This window comes from Callorhinchus milii, unplaced genomic scaffold, assembly GCF_018977255.1.
Source record: "Callorhinchus milii isolate IMCB2004 unplaced genomic scaffold, IMCB_Cmil_1.0 Scaffold3, whole genome shotgun sequence".
In the NCBI taxonomy this organism is placed as follows: domain Eukaryota; kingdom Metazoa; phylum Chordata; class Chondrichthyes; order Chimaeriformes; family Callorhinchidae; genus Callorhinchus; species Callorhinchus milii.
The window spans coordinates 41,263,784-41,283,595 of record NW_024704744.1 but is presented as its reverse complement, the minus strand read 5'-3'; positions in this window follow the sequence as shown (position 1 = coordinate 41,283,595).

The following is a 19,812-nucleotide window of genomic DNA, read 5'->3' as shown; positions in this document are numbered from 1 at the left end:
CCCCGCACTCACTATAGAGAATAGCTTACATAGGGTCAAGCCTGCAAGCAGCAATCGTTTCAAAAAGATTCCCCCCCCAAACCACCTCTTCTACAGAAGGCATTGACACATGCTGGTCTATGGTTCCTCAGTTGCTAAGCAACTAACACTATCTCATCATCCAAATGACCATTCTTCAAGTGTTTAAGTGCTGAGAAGATATTCAACCACAGGTCACAGCCCAGCTCTGTCATTCTCCTTATCAGTCATACAAGCTGAGGCTGAGTGTATCTATTGTTGCCCCAGTTGACCAGGTGATTGATGCTGGGACCAACAGGGTCTCCCATTGCTTACTTTCCCTGCAGACTGGCCTGAGCTTTGGAGGGAAGTCTTTGTCTCACCATCTTTCCTTCATACTGAGAAAGGTGTGTTACTGTGGTAACAGTTTCCGGCCCTCAAAACAGCTTTTTGTGATTGAATTGTTGCCTCTTCACAGTGTCAATAGACGATTCACCCACAAATATACAGTCAATTCACTTTACAGTATATTCTGTGAAGCGCCTTGAGATGTCTAAAAGATGTGAAAAGCGCTATATCAAATGCAAGGATTATTATTATTATTATTATCAAATGCAAGAACTATTATCTGGGGGCTTTAAAGTCTTGTGCATTAATTAATGGTGCAGTTCAATACGTGAATAGCACATGCAAAGGATAATAATAATAATAATCCTTGCATTTGACATAGCGCTTTTCACGTCGGGAGGACGTCCCAAAGCGCCTCACAGAACACACTGTAAAGTGAATTGACTGTATATTTGTGGGCGAACGCGGCAGCCAATTGCGCACAGCAATGTCCCACAGACAGTCGTAGATTGAAAATGACCCAATTTATTATTGTTTTTGGTTTTGGAGGGATTATTATAGGCTCTGTGTGGAGTAAGGAAACTTGCCCAAGGTTTCGCCCTGCCTGGAAGTGAACTCAGGTCTCTCGCTTGCAAAGCGAGTGCTCTAACCACTGAGCTACAGGACTCCTCATGTTGCTAGGTTATTAGCTGGAGTTAGATTGGAAGATCAGCCATGATTGAATGGCGGGGCAGGGTCGAAGAGCCGAATGGCCTACTCCTGCTCCTACATGTTATGTTATGCTAAGTAATGCATCTTTCAGGGTTCTGTTCCAAGAAAATAATGAACCGCAGGAATTGCAAAACGCAATATAGCCACTAATGAAAGGTTTAATTGTAATAATTCAGCTACAATGATGTTCATTTACTGAAAGCGGCATATGTCACTGAAGTTGCAGCTGAAAGTGTTCAATGTATTACACACCATTGCCAACAATTTTCCAATGGTATGCAGAAACTTGAAATGTAACTAATATTAGGAAAAATGTTGCAGCATGAAATGGTTTGTATTTTCAACTCTTGAGGATTATGACAGAACATGTTCAGCCATAAATATGGATTGCATTAAGGTAATTGTGGTACATTGTGGTCCAATTCCTGGGCGGGGTATAACCTTAGACAAGTTTCCTTACTCCACACACCTTTGAGGCAAGCGCTCTAACCACTGAGCTACGGGACTCTTACCTGGAGACAAAGGATTGTCTCCATTGCTAATTGAATTTGAATTTTGCAAACTAGAAAGATGCAAAATAGTTTTTCCTTCATCTAATCTGTGAATTAAAGCTGCTCTTTTTTTTTAGAAAAAAACTGGACAGACACCCAGACATATTTTGTTGCTGTACTGAAGAGATCAAAAATAGCTCTATAATGGCTCAGAGTCCTGTAGCTCAGTGGAGAGTCCTGTAGCTCAGTGGTTAGAGCACTCGCTTTGCAAGCGAGAGACCTGAGTTCAATTCCAGGCAGAGGGCGAAACCTTGGGCAAGTTTCCTTACTACACACAGAGCCTAATAATAATCCCTCATAAAACCAAAAACAATAATAAATTGGTCATTTTCAATCTACGACTGTTTGTGGGACATTGCTGTGCGCAATTGGCTGCTGCGTTCGCCCACAAATACACGGTCAATTCACTTTACAGTGTGTTCTGTGAAGCGCTTTGGGACGTCCTCCCAACGTGAAAAACGCTATATCAAATGCAAGGATTATTATTATTATTATTATATTTTCACTTTATGAAAAGTGAATCAAATTAGCTGCCGCAATTGTCTACAAATTATGCAGTCACTGCACTGTACAATAATATCCTGTGAAGCACTTTGTGGTCTAGGAGTGAAAACCACACAAAAATATTCTAAGGGTGGCTCCCCCATACTAAAGTCATGTTATTAACACAATGGACTGATCAGTGGTGGATGAGGTTCATTGAAGAGAAATGTGAGGTGATTGATTTTTGCAAAATATTATTATTGAATAATAATAAGCCTTGCATTTGATAAAGCGCCTTTGCACATCTTCGAAATGTCTCAAGGTGCTTTACAGAATATACTATAAAGTGAATTGACTGTATATTTTGTGGACAAAATGCGGCAGCCAATTGTGTACAGCAGTGTCCCATAAACAGTCGTGGATTGAAAAGTAATATCTTGCAAGTGGCACATAGGGACATAGTGATTTGAGAGAGATTTGAAATTGACAAAGCCTGAAAGAAGGCTATATTAGCATGCTGAGTTTAATACACAGGGACATAGAGTACAGAAGTAAATAGATCATGCCCTTAGCATAGTAGTTTGTAAACTCGGCTCGCAAGCCAGACGACCTGGGTTTGATTCCCAAGCGGGGTGAAACTTTAAGCAACGTTTGTTACTCCACATCTTTGTTTTTCTTGCAGTAAATAGGAACCCAGTTGTTAGTCGATTCACTTTCCCGGGATAATAATGCCTAACAAAAATCTTGACACTCAATCCACAACTTGCAGGATACTGCTGTGCACAATTGGCTGCGCGTTTCACCCACAAAACACACAATATATTCTGTGAATTGCTTTGTGATGTCTCAAAGACGTGATAAGGCTCTGTACCAACTGCAAGATTATTATTACTATGCTAAGTTTGTAAAAATTATTGGTTAGGCCGCACCTGGAATATTGCATCCAGGTTTGGGAACCTCACTTCAGGAAAGATGTTAGGACATTGGAGTGGGTGCAGAGTAGGTTTACAAGAATGATTCCTGGGATGAAGGACTAATAATAATAATAATAATAATAATAATCCTTGCATTTGATATAGCGCTTTTTACGTCTTCTAGATGTCTGAAAGTGCTTCACAGAATATACTGTACAGTGAATTGATGGTATATTTGTGGGCAAAACGCGGCAGCCAATTGCGCACAACAGAGTCCCACAAACAATCGTGGATTGAGTAGACCAATTTATTATTGTTTTGTTTTGGAGGGATTATTATTAGGGGTGGAGTAAGGAAACTTGCCCAAGGTTTTGCCCTCTGGAATTGAACCCAGACGTCTCGCTTGCGAGGTGTACGGTCTAACCACTGAGCTACAGGACTACACTTATGAGGAGAGACTTGAGAGGCTGGGCTTGTTTTCATTGGAGCAGAGAAGGTTGAAGCCCGATCTGATTGAAGTCTACAAAATAATGAGGGGTTTTGTTAGGGTAAATAGAGAGAAATTATTTTTATTGATATGGGAGTCAGTAACTAGGAGACATAGTTGGAAGATAGCCACAAGAATAGTGAAAGGAGAATTTATGAAGAATTTTTTCACCTAGAGATTCGATGGGATGTAGAATGCCCTGTGTGGTAGGGTGATAGAAACGAAGTCAATTGTATCTTTCAAGCGGGAAATAAATAGAAAGAGAGGGGTTTGAAATGGTGTGGGGATAAAGTGGGATTGAAGCAATATCCTTGTTCTGTGAGCCGGTGGATACTTGATGTATCTTCTGTGCTGTAGATTTCTATGTGCCATATGCAGTTTTATCAAGACATCCAGATTTGTTGCATCTGACTCCATTTTTTATTATCAAGTGTGATCTGCTGTATTGTGAGTGTAACAGGAGTTCTGACTCAGAATTAGGTCTTAAGAGAAACTGAACTGGAATAAAATGGTCATTTTTCAATGCTAGTTGCCTCAGGAGACAAACTGCTACCTGTAGTAATGCAAAAGGTGGAATAAATTAGGAGGAAAATCTTATAAAGCTGAATTTGTTATCATTGGAGAAAATGTACCTTAACTTCCACAGAATTTGAAATTCAACAATAACAATAAAATTACACTTATAGAGTGCCTTTCACATCGGGAGGATGTCTCAATGTAAAATTCCTCTGAAATATACATTTGTTGGCTGGTATACCACCAAATAAAGTCCTGGCAAATCCACCTCTGTTACTGTCCCACCCTTCCCTACAGGATGGATTAGCACAATCTGATTATGTGTATGATTTAGGTTCCACACATTTGCATTGCGAAATAAGAAGTAAATATAATTGTGCTGTGATGAACAACATTTACCCATAGATAATAATAATAATTATTATCCTTGCATTTGATATAGCACTTTTCATGTCTTCTAGACGTCTCAAAACGCTTCACAGAATATACTGCAAAGTGAATTGACTGTATATTTGTGGGCAAAACGTGGCAGCCAATTGCGCACAGAAGTGTCCCACAAACAGTTGTGGGTTGAGTGACCAAATTATTATTTTGTTGAAGAATTATTAGCCCCAGAAAAGCGATCTGCCAATTGACTAACAACCAGGTTCCTACTTACTGCTAGGTAAACAGAGGCGTGTGGAGTAAGGAAACTTGCCCAACATTTTGCCTTGCCGGGAATCGAATCCAGGTCTCTCACTTATGATGCAAGTGCTCTAACTACTGAGTTACAGGACTCCACATCGGGGTGACTTGTGACTGCTGTTTTTTTTGGTTAGCCGGGTGTCTGACGCAGATGGAAACACATCCAGACCAAACTGAGAATTCCATGCATCCCACCTATACATGGAAATTCCAAAGATGTTTATTGGAATGGAATGCGCACGCTCTTCCTAGAGGGACACATCCTGCTTACCTAATTCTAGTGAATGTTAGGCGCAAGTTAGCAAGAGCCAAGTCTTGGGGACCCCATAGTATGCTTCAAGGAGATCCTGTTTACTTCTCCCCCTCCCCCCCACCCCTACCCCACACTACTTTCTCATGTGGTTCTATTTCAACTCAAGACAAATCAATTGTACTTTGCATGTAACACATTTCAAAAGCCTGAACAGCTGATAGTTCATATCTGGAAAAGCACAACCATATATCAAAACATTTTTACAGTTTGCTTTGTAGCATTTATGATATCGATGTTTTCTGTCATACAGTAACAATTTTCAAAGTGTTTCATTCGTTCTAAGTGGGTATAATCTGTGTATCTGTGTGGGAAGGGCTGTCATATTCAGGTCATTTTCAATTCAAAATCTGAGACGATTTGTGAAGTGTCCTAAGCAGATTCAAAACAATATTTAAAGTAGTTCTGCAAAGATACTTCCACCCTATAACACTGTGGAAAGGGACCATTGTGTGAATTGCTAGGTCTATTTTGCTTTTAGCAGCATAATAAAGGATAGGCACCTCACCAGGTGTGAACCTTCAATAGCCAATTGGAATAACCTTCAGTTACATTGATATGATTTGCAAAACTGGATTCGTTGTGTTAATTGTACACTCTCTTTGGGGGGGAAAGCCAATCCTCCCATCCTGCATGTTGGTCCTGCAGACCAACATGAGGATGGGAGAATTGGCCTTCCGTGCTGAGATTGCTATGAGTCCACATTGTGCTTTAATATCAGGTATTGAAGGGAGAAATCATGTTTATCTGCTGTACTTGAGGAAGGCATGGTCTGAAACTGACAAAGGCTGACATCTCTGATGCAAGTTGGAAAGAAATGATCAGCCTGACAACGGTTAATATTTTGTAAAAAAAAATTAACAGCAATGAGAAACTTGGTGCAAAGATTGCAAGTACATCCACATATCAGCACTCTTCTGGAAATAGCTACATTGGTCGTTACTGTTGACCCACATTGTCAAAAAGCGATTAAAGGATTGAGTCCAAAGTTTCTTACCTGAAGGGGGAAGAACTGACAGGAATTATTATCTGGGCAGATTTCTCTCATCCAGTCTGTGGTTATGGTAGGGATCACGTGGGTGATGCCTACACATCATGCTGATATCGTGCGAAAAGGGGGCTGTACCTTTCGTGATTGTTCCCAACCAAATCTATCTCTGCCTCTTCCAAAATCTCTGCCTCTTCCAAAACCCAGTATCTTGTGAGACGGCCTAGAACACAATACAGTATTATACAAATTTACATGTAGATAACGTTATGAGATGCGAGCGTGAAGGGCGCTGTATAAATGCAAATTGTTGCTGTTGTGCTTTCCGTAGGATGTCATAAGACATTCCAAGGCACTTACCAATACTGGCTTGGCAGCCAAGCTGGGGGTGCGAGCTGAGGGGAAGATGACTAATGTTCTAAGAAGGGGAATTGAGAATTTTGAACAAGTAACCTGCCTCATTCCTGTACAGGTTCTGACATGTGTTGTACTAACTCCAACTGTTTTGACTTGTTTCACACAGGTTCATCGTGAGGTCCAGAGTGTCGCGATAGTAATGGAGAAGAAAACAAAAACGCAAAGCACTACTGCATTTGCACTGTACCATTCAAATATATAGCACCCTCCACTATCTGCCATCTAGTGTTCAAATCCCTACAATGATTATCAATCATATTAGATTATCCTCCTTGGAAAGAAGTGAGTGAGGTCTCCTTGGAGCTGAGTTGGCTCCAGTTGGCATGCTTGGCAATGTAATATGGGAATCCAGTTAGTGTTCGGTGTCGGTCTTGGTGACCAGATAGTAGGGTTTACTTCCTTATCCTCACAGAAGTGGTTTAAATCTCAAGTCCAAGGTTGGCAGATTCCAAAGTAAAGTATCAGCCAAAGCACATTTAAATGGTAAAACCAATGGTTAATTTATTAAAAATCCAGTGACAGTTACAACAATCAAAGAATTCCAGAGGATGGACACTCCCTGTGAGGCTCGAAGCCACTGTTTTCTTGATGTACAACTAGTTTTTGACTAGATGATTAGCTACTCCATCTTGGTTGTTAGCTCCCCTTCCTTCTCAACAGAACAATGACAACAACATTATATTTATATTGCACTTTTCAAGTCGGGAAGATGTCCCAAGGAGCTGGACAATCAATGTTTTGGACCTGAGCTGGGGGACGGGATTGGGGAGGGTGGAGGGCAGGGAGGAGAAGGAGGGTGACCGAAGGCATGGTCGAAGAGGAGGGTCTTGAGACAGGTCTTGAAGGAGGCAAAGGAGGGGTCAAGGCAGAGGGACTGCGGGATGGAGTTTCAGAGGGTGGGGGCAGAGTGGCAGAAGGCCTGTCCGCCAATGGTGGGGTGGGCAAGGTGGGGAACGTGAAGCAGGCCAGAGCCCACTGAGTGGAGGGAACAAGCAGGTTGGTAGGGGGTTAGGTGGTCACAAAGGTAGGGGGGAACAAGGCCATGGAGGGTTTTGAAGGTGAGGACCAGGATCTTGAACTGTATCCTCTGTGTGACAGGAAGCCAGTGGATTTGGTCGAGGATCGGGGTGATAGGGTCACGGAGCCTGGTGTGGGAGAGGACATGGGCCGCAGAGTTCTGAATGATCTGCAACCTATGGAGGGAGGAGTTGGGGAGGCCGACAAGCAGGGAGTTTGCGTAATTGAGCCTGGATGTTATGAATGCGTGTATGAAGGTCTCGGGGTCCTGCGGTGTGAGACAGTGGCGGAGCCGGGTGATGTTGCAGAGGTGGGGGATGGCAGAGCGGGTCATGGCATAGATGTGGAGCAGAAAGAATAGTTGAGGGTCAAACAAGAAGCCAAGGTCCCAGACTCACTTAGTGAGGTGGAGTGTGCATCCTTGAATGTCCTTTGATAACCTGTCATTATCTCCAGTTCAGCTTGTGAGTCTTCTTGAGTTTTTCCATGTAAGGAGTTGTTTTCTATTGCTTTTGCAGTCACAAAAAGTTATTTTTCGCTGCTTAGCAGCAACCATTATCATTCTCTTGCTCTTGCGATTATCACAATCAACTTCCTCATGGATATCTTCCTCATTGCCTGGATAATGAACCAGGCCAGCGTCTGTAGTCAATGATCGTTTCACTTGGAGAGTATAATATTTTAGGACGGACAGGTTTGCAGTATTTCAGAGCTGCTGATGACAAACCAGCCAACCTGGCCCACCAGCAGGACTTGGAGGGCCACACCAGTGACTAGGAACAAGGATTCTTCCCATTCAGCTATTGTCAACCCTACAAGCCAAAACCCTTATGGGTAAGGTGGTCCTAATTGGACAAGCAGCGGGAAGCTTGTCAGACACTGCTTTCCATGGGAAGCTATGCAGGTTAACCGGTTAAGCAGCAGTACCCCAACAAAGACTCTGGGAGCCTCAAGCCTTGGCTCTGTCAGTCTGCTCCTAATACTCTCCAGAATTAGCTAAGCAGAGTGCATTCCTCTGGGGAGAGAGCGTGAATTACATTCAATACATGTGTGGAATTCTCATTTGGATGGATATTATTAAGCATAGTGATGGTTTCGACATGTGTCAGCCGCCAGTTGACCAAAAACCTTCATTGGCATTCCTGTTCAATGTTGGGGGGTGGGGTGTTGCTACATTATCAGAGATGCTGACCATCAGATAAAACATTAAACCAAGATAATATACTGTAAAGTGAATTGATTGTATATTTTATGGCGGAAACATGGCAGCCAATTGCGCACAGCACTGTCCCGCAAACAGTCGTGGATGGAGTGACCAAACTATTTTATTTTTCCTTCCCCCTCCACCCCCTAACACCTTAGCCATCTCTTGATGGTCATAAAGGTGATCCAAACACAGGCACATCAACCTGAGACAGAGAGCTAGGAACTAGCCAAATGAGACCACACCCTCTTAACTCACTTTTTAGCTAAAGCTAGTACAGACGTATTTTCTTCTCTATTAACTTTGGGTGTGTTCTGTATATGTCTGAGTGTGTTAACTCTGGGCTTGTGAGTGTGTATGCGTGTGTTCTGTATATGTGTGAGTGTTAACTCTGGGCTGTTGTTTCACATGTCAGCATGCATGAAATCTAGAATATTAATATAACAACAACAACAACAAAATTACATTTGTATAGCGCCTTTCACGTCGGCAGAACATCCCAAGACGCTGGACAGACAGAGTTACGGACGTGAGCTGGAGGTCAAGGTGGAGGGTGAAGGACAGGGCGGGAAGCAGAGAGATCGAAAGCACGGTAAAAGAGGAGGGTCTTGAAGGTGGCGAGGGAGGGGACGAGATGGAGGGATTGCGGGATGGAGTTCCAGAGGGTGGCAGCAGAGTGGCGGCAGAGTGGCCTGCCCACCAATAGTGGAGCGAGCAAGACAGGGGACGTAAAGCAGGCCGGAACCCGCTGAGCGGAGGGAGCGAACAGGATGGTAAGGGGTTAGGAGGTCAGAGAGGTAGGGGGAAGCAAGACTGTAGAGAGCTTTGAAGGTGAGGACCAGGATCTTGAACTGTATCCTCTGTGTGATGAGAAGCTAGTGGAGTCGGCCGAGGATGGGGGTGATAGGGTCGCGGAGTCTAGTGCGGGAGAGGACATGGGCTGCAGAGTTCTGGATGATCTGCAGCCTGTGGAGGGAGGAGTTGGGGAGGCCGACAACAACAACAACAAAATTACATTTTGCAATTTTCACGTCGGGAGGTCTTCCCAAAGCCCTGGACAGTCAGGGTCGGGACATGGGGCAGGGGTGGGGTAGGGGTGAGGGAAGGCAGAGAGGTGGGAGGGCGACTGAAGGCACGATCGAAAAGAAGAGTCTTGAGACTGGCCTTGAAGGAGGCAAGGGAGGAAGCGAGGAGAAGAGACTGTGGGATGGAGTTCCAGAGTGTGGGGGCAGAGAGGCTGAAAGCCCGGCCACCAATGGTAGGGCGGGTCGGGCAGGAGACATGGAGCAGGTCGGAGCCCGCTGAACGGAGGGATTGGGCAGGTTGGTAGGGAGTCAGCAGATCAGAGAGGCAGGAGGGGGTAAGGCCATGGATGGCCTTGAAAATGATGACAACGATCTTGAATTCAATCCTCTGGGGGATGGGGAGCCAGTGGAGTTGGGCGAGAGTGAGAGTGATGGGGTCACGGAGCCTGGTGCGTGAGAGTACACAAGCTGTAGCGTTTTGGATGATCTGCAGCTTGTGAAGGGAAGAGCTGGGAAGGCCGATGAGGAGGAAGTTTCCGTAATTGAGCCTTGATGTGACAAATGCATGGGTGAGGGTTTCGGCAGCCTGAGGGGTGAGGCAGTGGCGGAGTCTGGCAATGTTGTGGAGATGGTGGTATGCAGTGCTGGTCATGGCGTGGATGTGAGAGAGAGAGAACAGTTTGGGGTCAAACAAAACACCCAGGTTCCTGACTGGCTTAGTGAGGTTGAGTGTGCAGCAATGGAAGCTGATGCTGCCAGCGCCTGAGGTACGGAGGCGCTGGCGCGAGCCAGCAACGGTCTTGCTGACGTTGAGTTGGAAAAAGTTGTCCCTCGTCAGGACGCCAGTAGTCCTGAAGTTCAGGGTGGAGGCAGAGAGATAGAGTTGGGTGTCATCTGCATACATGTGGAACTTTACCCCATGTCTGCGGATGATGTCACCAAGGCGGAGCATGTAGAGGGTGAAGAGGAGGGGACCGAGGACAGAGCCCTGAGAAACACCGCACGAGGCGGTGCGGGGGCTGGAGGAGAAACCGTTTGCTGTGACGAAATGGAGACGGTGTGAAAGGTAAGACCTGAACCAGTCAAGGACAGAACCTTGGAGGTTGAGGTGGGAGGAGAGGTGGTGGAGGAGGATTGAATGGCCCACAGTGTCAAAGGTGGCGGAGAGGTCGAGGAGGACAAGGAGGCAGAGGGAGCCCTGGTCGCACATGGTCAGGATCTTGCTTGTGACCTTGACCAGAGCAGCTTCCGTGCTGTGGGCAGCACGGAAACCCGATTGGAGGGGTTCATGGAGGAAGTGGGAGGAAAGGAAAGAGCAAAGCTGGAGGCAACCGCTCTCTCAAGGACCTTAGACAGAAAAGGGAGCTGGATAGCTGTGATAGATCAAGGGAAGGTTTCTTCAAGATGGGAGTGATAGTGGCTGTTTTGAGGGGGGAAGGAATAGTGCCAGATGACAGGGAGAGGTTGATGATGTCCGCGAGTAGTGGGGCAAGGAGGTAGAGCTGGGATTTAAGGAGAGGGGTGGGGATGGGATCCAGGGAGCAGGTGGTGGGCTTCATGGAGGATACGGTGGTGAAGACAGAGGAAGGGATGACAGGTTCAAAGGTGTGGAAGGAGGGATGGGTAACTGTCGGAGTGTGGACGGGGGGTAGGGAGGGGGTGGAAGTTGGGAAGGCAGTGGCACCTGAGTGGATTCCCTTGATTTTGGACTCGAGGAAGTCCAGCATTTTCTCGTAGTTGGAGTCAGAAGAAAGAATCTGCGAGGTGTGGCGGGAGGGCGGAGGAGCCGGTTGGTGGTGGAGAACAGGATGGGGTTGCTCTTTACCTCCAGGATTAACCTGGAATAGAAGGATGATTTGGCCGAGGCGAGAACGGAGTGGTAGGTTTAGATGAAGTCCAGCCAGATGTGCCAGTGGACTGTTAGGCCGGATTTGAGCCAGGTGCGTTCGGCACCCCACACCTGAGTGAGCGGAGGTGGCTGGTGAACCAGGGTGAGGATCGGGAATAGGAGGCAGTTCGGGAGGTGAGGGGGGCAATGACGTTGAGCGTGGTGGACAGGGTGCTGTGGAGAAGAGTAAGCGCAGCGAATGGGTTGGTGCGAGAGGTGGGCCAAAGGGGGAGAAGTTCAGAGGACTCCAGGGCAGTGGAGAAGGATTGTGGGGAGATTTTCTTCCACAGGTGATAGAAGACAATGGTAGATTTGGAAGCAGTGGGGAGAGGGATATTGGAGTTGAGGGAGATTAAATGGTGGTCAGAGATGGCCTTGCCAGTGATGGTGACATTCGAGATGCTGAGGCCCTGGGAGATCACCAGGTCGAACAGGTGGCCGTGAGCAGAGTGGATGTGGAGGGAGAGGTTGAGAGAGAAGAGGAGAGAGGAGAAGTCTGAGGAGGTGGAACAGGAGGGGGTGAAGTGGAGGTTGAAGTCGCCTAAGATGATGAGGTGGTGGGAGCAGAGGCAGAGGGAAGCTAGAAGGGTAGAGATATCAGAGTTGAAGGTGGGGGAGGGTTTTGGGGGGGCAGTAAATTAGGAGGATTTTTAGAGAGAGGTGAGAGGGCTGGCAGAGGGTAAGGTGTTCAAAAGAGGGGAGTGGAATAGGGGCATAGGACAAGTGAAGCCCTGGCCATGAGGGCCACCCCGCCGCTACAGCGGTTCGGGGGGTGGAGCGTGGTGGTAGGTGCAGCCGGGTGGTGTAGCCTCAGTGAGAGGGAAGGTGTCACCTGGGGTGATCCAGGTTTCAGTGAGGGCCATAATGTCAATGTTCTCATCGGGGATAATAATAATAATAATATAATAATAACAATCCTTGTATTTGATAAGCGCTTTTCACGTCGGGAGGACGTCCCAAAGCGCTTCACATAACACACTGTAAAGTGAATTGACTATATTTGTGGGCGAACGCGGCAGCCAATTGCGCACAGCAATGTCCCACAAATAGTCGTAGATTGAAAATGACCAATTTATTATTGTTTTTAGTTTTGGAGGGATTATTATTAGGCGTGTGGAGTAGGAAACTTGCCCAAGGTTTCACCCTGCCTGGAAGTGAACTCAGGTCTCTCGCTTGCAAAGCGAGTGCTCTAACCACTGAGCTACAGGACTCCACAGGGATGTGTTCATTGATGGCCTGGGTCTTGTTGCAGATGGAGCGGATGTTTTGAAGGCCAATGCGGAGTGGACAGTTGGCAGAGGGTTGTGTGGGATGGAAGGAGGTAGTGGATTGGTTGGCAGGGAGGGTGGGGATGTGGATGAGGGAAGAGAGGTTAGCCCCCCGGGGTCTGGGCCAGGGTTGGCTGGCGCAATAGTGGAGAATGGGGCAGTTGGTGTGGCTGCTGCTGGACGGCCAACGTCGAGTGCAACGATGAGCCCAGCGGAAGTTTCCCAGGCTGGAGCAGAGGGAGGCAGTGGAGGAGTCAAGCAGGGATAGGAGGCAGAGAGGGTGGAGTGAGAGCAGGACAGAGCGGAAGAGTTGCAGGGAGGGAGGCATTTTGACGGAGGGCCAGCTCGGGTCAGGGGTGGCAACCGAGATGTGCACACTGGGACGAGAGGCAGCGGGTTAGTGGGACATTGCCAGCCTGCTGTGGGGGCTAGAGGGGCGCAGAGAGGGGAGGCCCTCGCTCACTGTGGTTAACTGTTGGTCTTTTGGGTGTGACGTCACGATGATGTCACTTGTGATTTTTCTACAGATGCCCCGGTCACCCCTCCGCCCCGGTCACCCCTCCTCCCCGCTCCCCCCTCCTCCCCGCTCCCCCTTCCTTCCCACTCCCCCCTCCTCCCCGCTCCCCCCTCCTCCTTGCTCCCCCCTCCTCCCCGCTCCCCCCTCCTCCCATCTGCCTGTTCCAATGAATGTTAAAGATTGCATGGTGCTATTTGAAAAATTGAATGAATTATAGTAATACATTCTTGATTAAGTGAATGTGGAGGTGGATCAATAGGATTTGGTATGTGATATGTGAAGAAGGCTTTACTCAAAGAATAAGCAATGATTATTCTAATATCCTCCACATTCATAAGGTGAAGCCACAATGGCCTTCCTTTGTTGCTATGTTACTATATTACTAGACCAGTCACCGGGGGCCCGGCTCAGCTCCTGTTAACCCTGCAAGCCAAAGCCCTAAAAGGTAGAGTGGTCCTAGCTGGACAAGCAGTGGAAAAACTTTCCAGACAACAATATCAATGGCAAAGTATGTGTTTTTCCTGTTAGACTCCAGCAGTACCGCAACGCACACTCTGGGGTCCCCAAGCTTTGTTCTTGCCAACCTGCGCCTAATACTTTCTGGAATTAGGTAAACGGGATGTGTCCCTCCAGGGAGAGAGTGAGAGAGTGTGTATTCCATTCCAACAATCTACCTCTGGATTTTCCATGTGTAGGTGGGATGCGTGGAATTTTCACTTTGTTTTGGATATTCTTAAGCATGGTGATGGGTACCTGCATTAGTCAGACACCTGGCTGACCCAAAAAATATTCCTGTATTACTGGAAGTTAGTTGATCTCAGCTGGAGAGGCAATAGACGATGCTACCAACGGTCTTAGCTCCCAGTTAGGGAAACAACGCGAGTCTTCTCTACTGATCATTATATACAGATGTCACTCCTTCCACGACAGGTTCCCATGTATGGAAAACACACTGTCAAGGCTCACACATGAATAATGGCCATTTCGAGAAAGGTGACCAGAGCATGGACCAGGCATCAAAATGCTTTCAGAAATGGAGGGGAATGTAAAAAATTGGAAGAGAATATTTCCAAAAGGGAAATCAACACATTTCCATTTAGTTAAAACTGAAAAAATGTTGGTAACATCATATAGGAGATCTTCCCGCTGGGCAAACTCATCTCAAGGTGAGTAATGCTAACTTTACAGAATTGTAATAATCCTTATTTGATATTATGTCTTATCATGTCTCAAGGATTTCACAGGAATAGGCTATTTTGGGCACTCAAAAGACAGAAATCCCTTAAAACTAAAAACATCCTGGTCCTCAATTCCAACTGAGTAATCCTTGCAAGCAACTAGACTGATCTTTTTGATTTTCTCTGCAGCCTACGACAAACTAATAGTTGTATGGACAGCCGCAAGTGGAATTTTCCAGTCTTGTATCTACCATAGATTCTAATGCTTACTGCATAAGGCAAATTGAACAAATAGACCGTACTGGAAAGTGTTTTAAAGGTAACTGACCACTAAACATGTGTTAACAATGGAAAATAAATAGTCACAATTCAGAGGCACATTCATGAAATTGCTTGTATGGATACTCTGCGTGTCTTCAATTTATAAAGCTTCTCTGTGCTAAACGGATTAGAGAAACTATCGTTTTTTTCAGGCTGATTTTTCTCAAACTTGATCCTAACTGTAATGTCCAAATGACTTCCCAACCAGGGAATCAGCTAATTTTCGGTTATCTTATGAATGTAGAGAATACAAGAATAATGATTACTTATCTTGTAGGCTTTTCAAATACTTACCATTCAAATTTTTACCAAATCGTTAAACATATAGCTTAATATATATATATGTAATATATATACAATATATAACAGAACAAACACAACTCACTATAGACATTAATCATACAGCCTGAATTTACCAATGTTTGGTGCCAGGTGTCAGTCAGGCTCAGATAGTAATAATAATAATAATAATTAATAATAATAATAATAATTCTTGCATTTGATATAGCGCCTTATCATGTCTTCTCGACGTCTCAAAGCGCTTCGCAGGATATAAAGTCAATTGACTGAATATTTTGTGGGCGAAACACACCAGCCAATTGTGCACTGCAGTGGCCCACAAACAGTCATGGATTGAAGTGACCAATTTATTATTTTTTTTAAGGAATTATTATGAAAAAACAATCCATCAATCGACTAATAACCAGGTTCCTACTTACTACTAGGTAAACAGCAGCATGCGGCGTAAGAAAACTTGCCCAAGGCTTCGCCCTGCCGGGAATCGAAGCCTAGTCTCTCCCTTGTGAGGTGAGTGCTCTAACCACTGAGCTACAGAACTCCACAGAGGTTTTTTTTCCCTGGTGTCCTCGACAACAATTCCACAAATAAAATTGTTCATTCATTTCTTCATGGTTTGTAGGACATTGCTGTGTGCAAATGCGCAGCTACATTTTATTTACAAATATACAGTCACAACACCATTCTAAAAATCCTGTGAAATGCTTTGAGATGTTTCAAAAATTGCAAGGATTATTATTTTATTATTATATTTAAAAATATTAAATCTCTAATGAAGCACCAAACATTCATAACTGGGTTCTTAAATTAAATTCTTGAAGTTGTAATATGAAAATTGTGTTTGCAAATACCTTACAGAGAGGATATCTTTGATCATTGTCGACTTCTTTCTTTAGCCTGATGTACACACACTAGATCAACTGCTGACTTTGGATAATCTCATTCAATTCCATTCGATATGGGTTCTCAGTGCAAATCTATATCGCTCAGATTAGGCCTAAATTGGCAATCAGGAAGTCTGATGTACAAAACAGAACAATTTATATTAGTGCCCTCTCCTGTCAACTCGGGCTCCTGGTCAGTTGTGTGAAGTGCTTTGAGATGTCCTCCTGATGTGAAAGGTGCTATATCAATGTAAATTGGGGCTGTTGTTGTTGGTTGGTTGGCTTTTTGTACTATGTTGGGCAGAGTGAAGTGCATTTTGCTGTTCTCCTGGCCTGTTATAAACTATGTGAGAGAGTTTCACTCAAACTCCACCAAGATAACACTTACCAATTAAATCTGTTTAATCTTTTTGTACATTATGGAGTCCTGTAGCTCAGTGGTTAGAGCACTCGCTTTGCAAGCGAGAGACCTGAGTTCAATTCCAGGCAGGGCGAAACCTTGGGCAAGTTTCCTTACTCCACACGCCTAATAATAATCCCTCCAAAAAACAAAAACAATAATTAAATTGGTCATTTTCAATCTACGACTGTTTGTGGGACATTGCTGTGCGCAATTGGCTGCCGCAATCGCCCACAAATATACAGTCAACTCACTTTACAGTATATTCTGTGAAGCGCTTTGGGACGTCCTCCCGACGTGAAAAGCGCTATATCAAATGCAAGGATTATTATTATTATTATGCTGCTGGTGGGGGGTGGTGGGGAGGAGGTAAACAGGACTCCTTGGAGCTCAGCTGGCTCCAAGGTGACATGCTTTGGCAACAGAATGTCTGAATCAAGTTAATCCTTTGTGGCGTTTTCATTGATGGGTTTCCACATGTGTCAGAGAGAAATAAAAATAATTTCAAACAGAATGCTGAACAGCACAAGTCAGGGATATCTCAGTTGTGCTGCAATTCTAAATATTCACATATCACACAGCCCTCACCAGGCTCCAGTGGCTCTGTGATTCTAAACAGATCGATTTCAACAACCTCACCTTCACATCCAAATCCCACCTTGCTATCTCTTTGATCTCGCTTCTATCCCACTCTACTTCCTGCTGCCTCCGCTTAGCTGTCACAGGCCTTGGAATTGGAGAAATTAGGAACTGCAGGACACTTTGAGCAGGATTCAAAGTTAACATCTGCAAGAGTGAAACCAGCAATATCTCCAATCCAGAACTGCAGGACACACATTCACACCCAAATTGTGTGCATTTTCTAGCAGGATAACAATCAAGGAAAGGAATCCAGACTGAATTTTAATTTTAAGTACTCTAAGATGCTACTCTGCGTAAGGGGCGTTATATAAATGCAAATTGTTGTTGTTGTTGAATGTTTCTCTCCTTAAGACCAGTGATACTAAGGCCAATCACAATGTTCCGTTGTCAGAAGCTATCAGAAGAGTCCATAGGAATTTTCCTTGATTGCTTGGCTTTGTGGAGTCCTGTAGCTCAGTGGTTAGAGCACTCGCTTTGCAAGCGAGAGACCTGGGTTCAATTCCAGGCAGAGGGCGAAACCTTGGGCAAGTTTCCTTACTCCACACAGAGCCTAATAATAATCCCTCATAAAACCAAAAACAATAATAAAATTGGTCATTTTCAATCTACGACTGTTTGTGGGACATTGCTGTGCGCAATTGGCTGCCGCGTTCGCCCACAATTATACAGTCAATTCACTTTACAGTATGTTCTGTGAAGCGCTTTGGGAAGTCCTCCCGACGTGAAAAGCGCTATATCAAATGCAAGGATTATTATTATTATTATTATTATTATTCTCTTCAGCAACAAATACCACCCTCAAGATCTGGAAAGATCCTAAAGGGCGATTTAAAAATAGAATTAAAACGATTCCAGCCTTATCTTTTAAAAGTAAATGCATTTAGAAAGGAGAAGCAAAAAAATGGATTTGTGAAATGTTCTGGGCATTTTAAGAAGCAGTTTTTTTTTATACATTAAAGGTTCACTCAGTAACAATATCTTAGCCCACTTATGTGTATTTTGCATGGTGAGACTTTTCTTCCTCAGTTTTGTAACAACTGAATCGACTTTCAGTAGAAGCTGCAAAATAAATTCTAACAGCAATGACACTCACACCATGATCACAACAGCAAAAGCAGTTACATTTTATCTAAACAATAAAGCAATCTCCTATGAGAAGCTTCAATGAACAATTAGATAAACTAGGAATCTTCAATTATGAAAATGATTTTTCAGGGGGACTTTTTAGATGTATATGGAAAAATCATAATAATGAGGTAGAAGCTCTCTACTGTGTTTGGAGTTATAGTACTTTGTTGGTTGGTAAAGTGAATTTTAATCTTCTCCTGAGCCATTATACATGGTATGGGAGGATTTTAAGGCATATTTTCATCAATGCTTGACCTTTTTAAGAAATAACTCAATGGTGCAATGGGAATGGATTGATATTCTGGAAAGAAAAAAACTTCTGTTTGTATAGCTTTTTTTCAAAGCATTTCACAATATTGTGTGTATTGTAGCTTTTGAAAGTAAACACAGCAATCATTTTGCCACTGTAAGCCCCTACAACAGAATTATTATCTGGAGAATTGATGGTCAGGACCAGGGAAAAAATCTCCCTTTTTTTTCAAAGTTGTGTCACGGAACATCCACAACGCAGATAGGAAGATGGTTTAAACCCTCATCTGCAAGTCAGCGCCTCCAAAAATGCAACGTTTCTCCATTATTATAATGGATTCCCAGTCTAGATTACAAGCACAAGATGCAATATGGAGCTTGAACCCCACAACCCTCTGACCTAAAGCAAGAGGGCTACTAACAGAGCCAGGCTGTTTTCACCTGCTGACCTCACCTACACAGATTGGGATAGACGGTGACACGTGTTTGACCCCACAGGATTCTGGAGGGCTCATGCCACTGTTTGGGTTTCTGAAGAGAAGGCCTGATGTAAAGGAAAGCTTCTGCACATGCTATCACTATTTACCACACAGACAATTCGAGCCACACATTTCCAGTGACAGCAAATTCTAGAACAGGCAAGCTTTTCACAATCCACCTCCAACAAAAATCTATAAATGAGGTGGTGCGAGTGCCATTTAGTTTCTATTATGTTGATGGAAGAGTATTTTACTTTAACTGCAAACCTTTGCCGTTTGGCAGTTTCCAGTCCTGTGAATGTCCCAAATGTCAAGCTCTGACAATGGAAGAAATTAATTATTTTAGTTTAAAGTTAACAAACAGGCACTGAGAAACAGCAGCAGCATTCAAGCATGAACCATACACTTTGGAAGCATACAGAAGCACAAGCACAGCATCAAGTCATACTGAATGTGAACCACAAACCTACATTCTCATCATTCATTCAGGTGAATGTTAAATATTCATTGACACTATTTGACAAGTGAAGGGAGTTTCTCCTGGTGTCCTGGCCAACAATCCCCAAATAAAATCGTTCATTCACTTCATGACTGTTTTGGGACATTGTTGTGTGCAAATTAGCTTCCCTGTTTGCCTACAAAATAAACAGTCACTACATTTTATAATATATACAGTGAAGCAATTTGAATTATCTCGCTAATGTGAAAGGTACTACATCAAACTTAAGGATAATTATTATTATTTTATATAAAATGCCACCCAGTCTTAGCTTGTAAAACCATTTTATCTTCAATTTTAGAACATCCAGAACTGTGGTAAATTCTTCAATTTAGTCTTAATTTGGAAGATGTCCTTTTAGCAACTGTAGAAAATCAACTTCCAAATGAATTTAAGAATTTTTCATCATT